The following is a 6,655-nucleotide window of genomic DNA, read 5'->3' on the forward strand; positions in this document are numbered from 1 at the left end:
TGAGGTGAAGACAGGGAGAGACACCAAGGGAATGACCCCGCCCCGCCTCGAGGCGTGACAGTTGGGCAGGTTGAACAGGATGTCTATTGGAAGTCTCGGAGTGCGGCCAAAAAGCAGGTAGTACAGGGGTGGGCAAACTTTTTGACGTGCGGGCCACATTGGGTTTGAAATTTTGACCGAGGGGCCGGGCCAGGAGCATTTGGATGAGTGTTTGGCCCAGATATACTAAAGCGCTGCGTGTAGTGTGCAAACCTCACAGCACAGTAAACACACAGATAAATGTACAACCCGCTTTACTAACAGTGTGCACGAAGGACCGCGTCTTTCAAATGTGCAAAATAGCCTTTATCCAGGTAGTACGTTTGTCTCAATGAATATGCAAGATGCAGCATTTACACATATTTTGGCACAACGGTGTGAGGAGAAATGTAAATAGATTAAAATAGCAATGACATTGTGATCTGTCAAACCTGGTGATTGCATCTGTTTTTAATAAATTTTACTTGAACACGTAAATAAATTAACATTTATTGAAAAAAGATGATCACTTTCAACATTCAAAACATATCAAAACACGAAATACTAAATCTCAATCATTTCTGCTGCACTCATTGTTGTTCCACTGCTGTGCGTAAATGCGCACTTCATTAAAAGAACGGGATTTATTGATCATGACGCTGAACGTCTGCTCACACACGTAGGTCGAGCCAAACAACAGCATATTCTGTGCCGTCCTCCGGAGGTTTGGAAACGTTGCTTCGTTAAGTGAGGCATGAAAGTCATTCAGGTTAAGAGACTTGAACTTATCGATCGATCAGTTCCAACTGCAGCTCCTGCGGTGCGGTTTCAGGGTCTTGTGACGGGACGGGACACCAGCTGAAGTGATGCGTCAATTTTCTTTAAATCAGAGAAGAACTCCCGTTCTTGCATTGATTGCTTGCTGGCGTAGTTTGCATGCTTTGTGGCAAAGTGACGGCTGATATTATATTCTTTAAAACCCGCAATGGCTTCTTCGCATATCAGACATGCAGCCGTAGATCGGATTTCGGTGAAAAGAAATCTTGTTGTGCGCTCTTTATTAAACACTCGGCCCTCACCGTCTACTTTGCTTTTCTTTGATCCGCTCATTTCTACAGACGGGGTCAGAGAGTAATGGGGAAAAAAAATAATGCAAAGAGTAATTCGCTACACGCCACCGCGGTTGTCAGTGCGCCATCTGCTGGTGAAACACGGGTATTGCAGGGACAAAATGAAAGTTATGATTTTGAATTTTTTGGTAATTGGACAAGTTCGGCGGGCCGTATTGAAAAGCATAACGGGCCGTATACGGCCCGCGGGCCGTGGTTTGCCCATGTCTGAGGTAGTATGAAGAGAACCCAGTAGCCTCGCTCTTAATTCAATTAAATTCAGTTTTATTTATATAGCGCCAGATCACAACATAAAGTCATCTCAAGGCACTCTACAGGATTAGCAGGGAAAGACCTGCAGGGAAACACAGAACCCAACTTGACCCACAAGAGCAACGGAGGCAAGGAAGAACTTCCCTTTAACGGGCAGAAACCTTGGACAGAACCTAGGCTCATGGTGGACGGCCATCTGTCTGGCCGGCTGGGTTGAGAGAGAGAGAATGGCAGGTCGGAGACGAGCCAAAAACAAGGAGATGGATGGGGAAGTGATAGCAAGACAGAGCAGGAGCAGACAAAAACAAAATGCTAATGCTGGCGACGTGGACATCAGCGGTGAGGGCCACAGGTCCAGGTTCTGCAGCACCACGGACAGAAGGACCTGAAAAAGAAAGAGGGACAAACAGGGAGAGAGAGCACAAGACTACAGGGAATACAGACAGATTGCACACATATTTATAACATGAAGAACCAGATAAAAAGAAAAGACCGCCTGAAACCAAAAGACACCAACAGCACAGATTAGATGCAATAAAAAAAAAACAACTCGCATATTACTCACGGTAGTAGGGTTTGATAAATGTAGCGGTGGAGCCTGGATGGTACTGCCACCTTCCACTGGTCCCTCCATCTGGCCTTCACCCAGGATTCCTTCGGTATGTCAGCTGGTGTCGTGCGAAGCAGTTCCTGGGCCTGCGTGGCAAAAGGGCGACATGCTCCTCTTAGACAGGATGTTTGACCGTATTTGTACTGTAATACATGCTACTGTTTGACTGTACATTCCATCTAATAAATATATTCATATATTCAACATGTGTCACCCCACACGGGTGTAAATAATCCATTAATAGGAGGTCTTCACCTGTCCGCAGGGGACCAGACATATGCTTCCTCCAGTCGTCACGGATCACTGCTCTTCCGGCGGTCTCCAGTCGGTCCACAATGTGACTGGTCGGTTTGTTATTAATCCAGTCGCTCAAGTCCTGCGTGCACACAAACGCCCCACCTCGAGGCGTGACAGTTGGGCAGGTTGAACAGGATGTCTATTGGGAGTCTTGGAGTGCGGCCAAAAAGCAGGTAGTATGAAGGGAACCCAGTAGCTTCACTCTTGGTGCAATTATAAGATGAGGGCCACAGGTCCAGGTTCTGCAGCACCACGGACAGAAGGACCTGAAAGAGAAAGAGGGACAAACAGGGAGAGAGAGCACAAGACTACAGGGAATACAGACAGATTGCACACATATATTTATAAACATGAAGAACCAGATAAAAAGAAAAGACCGCCTGAAACCAAAAGACACCAACAGCACAGATTAGATGCAATAAAAAAAAACCTCGCATATTAGTTGTGGTAGTAGGGTTTGCTTAATGTAGCGGTGGAGCCTGGATGGTACTGCCACCTTCCACTGGTCCCTTCATCTGGCCTTCACCCAGGATTCCTTTGGTATATCAGCTGGTGTCGTGCGAAGCAGCTCCTGGGCCTGCGTGGCAAAAGGGCGACATGCTCCTCTTAGACAGGATGTTTGACTGTATTTGTACTGTAATACATGCTACTGTTTGACTGTACATTCTATCTAATAAATATATTCATATATTCAACATGTGTCACCCCTCATGGGTGCAAATAATCCATTAATAGGAGGTCTTCACCTGTCCGCAGGGGACCAGACATATGCTTCCTCCAGTCGTCACGGACCACTGCTCTTCCGGCAGTCTCCAGTCGGTCCACAATGTGAGTGGTCGGTTTGTTATTAATCCAGTCGCTCACGTCCTGCGTGCACACGAACGCCCCACCTCGAGGTGCGACAGTTGGGCAGGTTGAACAGGATGTCTATTGGGAGTCTCGGAGCGCGGCCAAAAAGCTGGTAGTATGAAGAGAACCCAGTAGCTTCACTCTTGGTGGAGTTATAAGACCGGCTCAATGCAGCGGCGGAGCCTGGATGGTATTGCCACCTACTATCTTTTACAGCCTGGGGGAACGTCGGGTGCCGTTCCTAGAGGGGGTCCTCTCAAGGCTGTGCCGCTCTCCACGCCCACTTCCCCATCTCCGCTCTGCAATCAGCTGATCCCTGTCACCTGTGCTTCCTTCACCAGCTGCAACACATCGTCCATCAGCCCTGGCATTACATGAGCCCAGCCCCGAGAACAGAACCCCACCAGATTGTAGTGTCACGTTTGTCCTTTTTCCAGCAACCTCCCAGCACCTGCCTCCCCGTGTACCGACCGACCTTGCCTGACCCTTGTGTTCCATCTGCCTGCCTGCCTGGATTCCCCGGTTTGTGACCCCTGCCTGCCCCCCCGGACCTGTCTGCCTGACCTGCCTGAAAACCCGGTGTACCGACCTTCGCCTGTCTCCTGGACCTTCCTTGCGCCTGCAGTGGTTTTAGCTCTGGGATAAATGACCTTTACCCAGACATAGCAGGGTAGGACCCAAATGCGAGGCAGACAGATCCCGGGGGGAGCAGGCACAAGGAAGGTCCAGGAGACAGGCGAAGGTCCGGTACACCGGGTGGTCAGGCAGGTCAGGCAGACAGTTCCCAGGGGGGGGGGGGGGGGGGGGGGGGGGGGGGGCAGGGGTCACAAACCGGGGGAGGCAGGCAGACAGAACACAAGAGGCAGGGTCCGGGAAGCAGGCAGGGTCGGTGCACGGGAGGGTCTGGTTCAAGTGCTGGAGAGCTTGTAACATTACTGACAATCTGGCCGGGAGCAGAGGACCGAGCTGGGTAGAAATAGTGTCCGGACTGATGAGGTGCAGGTGGTGGCAGGAGCACAGGTGATGGGAATGAAGTGATTGGCAGGAGGACTGTGAGGTGAAGACAGGGAGAGACAGTGAGGGAATGACCCCGCCCCACCTCGAGGCGCGACAGTTGGGAAGGTGGAACAGGATGTCTATTGGGAGTCTTGGAGTGCGGCCTAAAAGCAGGTAGTATGAAGAGAACCAGGTAGCTCCACTCTTGGTGGAGTTATAAGACCGGCTCAATGCAGCGGTGGAGCCTGGATGGTATTGCCACCTACCATCTTTTACAGCCTGGGGGAACGTCGGGTGCCGTTCCTAGAGGGGGTCCTCTCAAGGCTGTGCCGCTCTCCACGCCCACTTCCCCATCTCCGCTCTGCAATCAGCTGATCCCTGTCACCTGTGCTTCCTTCACCAGCTGCAACACATCGTCCATCAGCCCTGGCATTACATGAGCCCGGCCCCGAGAACAGAACCCCACCAGATTGTAGTGTCACGTTTGTCCTCTTTCCAGCAACCTCCCAGCACCTGCCTCCCCGTGTACCGACCGACCTTGCCTGACCCTTGTGTTCCGTCTGCCTGCCTGCCTGGATTCCCCGGTTTGTGACCCCCGCCTGCCCCCCCGGACCTGTCTGCCTGACCTGCCTGAAAACCCGGTGTACCGACCTTCGCCTGTCTCCTGGACCTTCCTTGCGCCTGCAGTGGTTTTAGCTCTGGGATAAATGACCTTTACCCAGACATAGCGGGGTAGGACCCAAATGCGAGGCAGACAGATCCCGGGGGGAGCAGGCACAAGGAAGGTCCAGGAGACAGGCGAAGGTCCGGTACACCGGGTGGTCAGGCAGGTCAGGCAGACAGTTCCCGGGGGGGGGGGGGGCAGGCAGGGGTCACAAGCCGGGGGAGGCAGGCAGACGGAACACAAGAGGCAGGGTCAATGTGGCGGTGGAGCCTGGATGGTATTGCCACCTACTATCAACCACCTGGAACCAAAGCACACAATAAAACCACAGATTAGAGGCAATAAAAAAAATGAGGCTCCATTCACCTGATTGTCATCGTTGTTATGTGTAAAGCAGTTTACGATCAAAGCGATCACGGAGAATGTATGTCTATTCTATAAACGTCTCGGGGACAGCTTGAAGCAGGCTATAATGGAGAGTTAGGGCCTAACAGAGGAGGGGGGGGGGCACTCACGTATTAGGTTTGGTAGTAGGGTGCAAGCGCTTCCTTGTGTCTGCAAACGCTCGCAGCGGCATGCGTGCGCATCAATAACCACGGAAACATTGTGGTGAAGAAGGTGGCAAAACCTTCGGGCAGCTTGCCCAGCATCTCTCGCACCTTGTCGGGCAACGCGTAATAGTGGTTCGACTGTAAGTGAGAACACAAAAAGGGTCAAAGATAAACTGATGTGTCGAACCCCGTCTGAAGAATTTTGTAAATACAAGAACACCAACCGTATTTCTTATGGCTCTCAGAAGTTCTCTGACGGAGTACCAGTTGTATTCCTTGAAACACTCCAATTCTGGAAGAAGCGCAAAAGAAATGGTTTGCAGACAGTTTCAAGCTGTGTCGCCCCGCATGGGTGCAAATAATCCATTAATAGGACACTGAGGTCTTCACCTGTCTTCAGGCGACCATCAATACACTTCTTCCAGCCGTCTTTGATCACTGCTCTTCTGCCGATCTCCAGTCGCGCCAAAATCGGAGCGGACGTTTTTTTATCAGCAGTAATGAAGTCGCTCACGTCCTGCGTGCACACAAACGCAACAGCTGTAATGAGCTCTCGGCCCTGCAAGCGTTAGGGGTCATGTCATTGAATTAATCCAACACACCGTGAAAAACTGCAGCTGCTTCTCAGGGCTCCAGAAGAACGGATGATTCAGAACGCCGACGGCTGAGGGGCGGGACTCGGGCTTGGCGCTGATCATCCGTCTGATCAAATCATTTGCCGTGACATGATCTGATTCAAGGGAGAAAAGTATTTTCAGGTTTCATGTATTGGGATTGTTTCATTTAATTCAATTAAATCTTATTAATGAGAATTCAGATTATCATTAAATACAGATGGAAATGATAAAACTAGAAAAGCACTCGTTCCCCCTCCCAACTGGATTTGCACCGTCCACACGGTGATCTGGATCATCACCAAAAGGTTCTAAATTGTTCTTGGTGTCTTTATACACCAACCGTGACTGTGTCAAATTTCATATTCCATAAAGTAAAATAATCACCCGAGATAGAGGGGAAATAATCTGAAGTTCCATTGACTGCAAATATTAATGAAAATATCAAAGTAATCCAAGTAATCTATTCTGGACCATGACCAAAATGTTATCCAGAACCAATCTTGCTAACAGACGGATGGACAAACAAACAGCTGCAATCACATAACCCAAGTCTCGGCAGAGGTAAAAATATGCAAAATATGAACAGGACGCATGAATTTAGAAGGCAGCCTTAATAAATGGAGTATCTGCAGTGAGAACAAGGACATGCCATCATGGATTGACTCAGATTT

The 6,655-nt window shown here is 50.0% G+C and overlaps 1 long non-coding RNA gene across 1 annotated transcript; it reads right to left on the reverse strand.

Moving 5' to 3' along the window:
- Positions 1-1,411: 1,411 nt before the first annotated feature.
- Positions 1,412-2,379, reverse strand: LOC137907164 (uncharacterized). Its single transcript, XR_011105921.1, has 3 exons — positions 2,266-2,379; positions 1,966-2,096; positions 1,412-1,785 (listed from the first exon to the last, which is right to left on the reverse strand). It is a non-coding gene; the product is annotated as an uncharacterized lncRNA (long non-coding RNA).
- Positions 2,380-6,655: the final 4,276 nt, after the last annotated feature.

The sequence above is a fragment of the Brachionichthys hirsutus genome, chromosome 17 (assembly GCF_040956055.1).
Source record: "Brachionichthys hirsutus isolate HB-005 chromosome 17, CSIRO-AGI_Bhir_v1, whole genome shotgun sequence".
Classification (NCBI taxonomy): domain Eukaryota; kingdom Metazoa; phylum Chordata; class Actinopteri; order Lophiiformes; family Brachionichthyidae; genus Brachionichthys; species Brachionichthys hirsutus.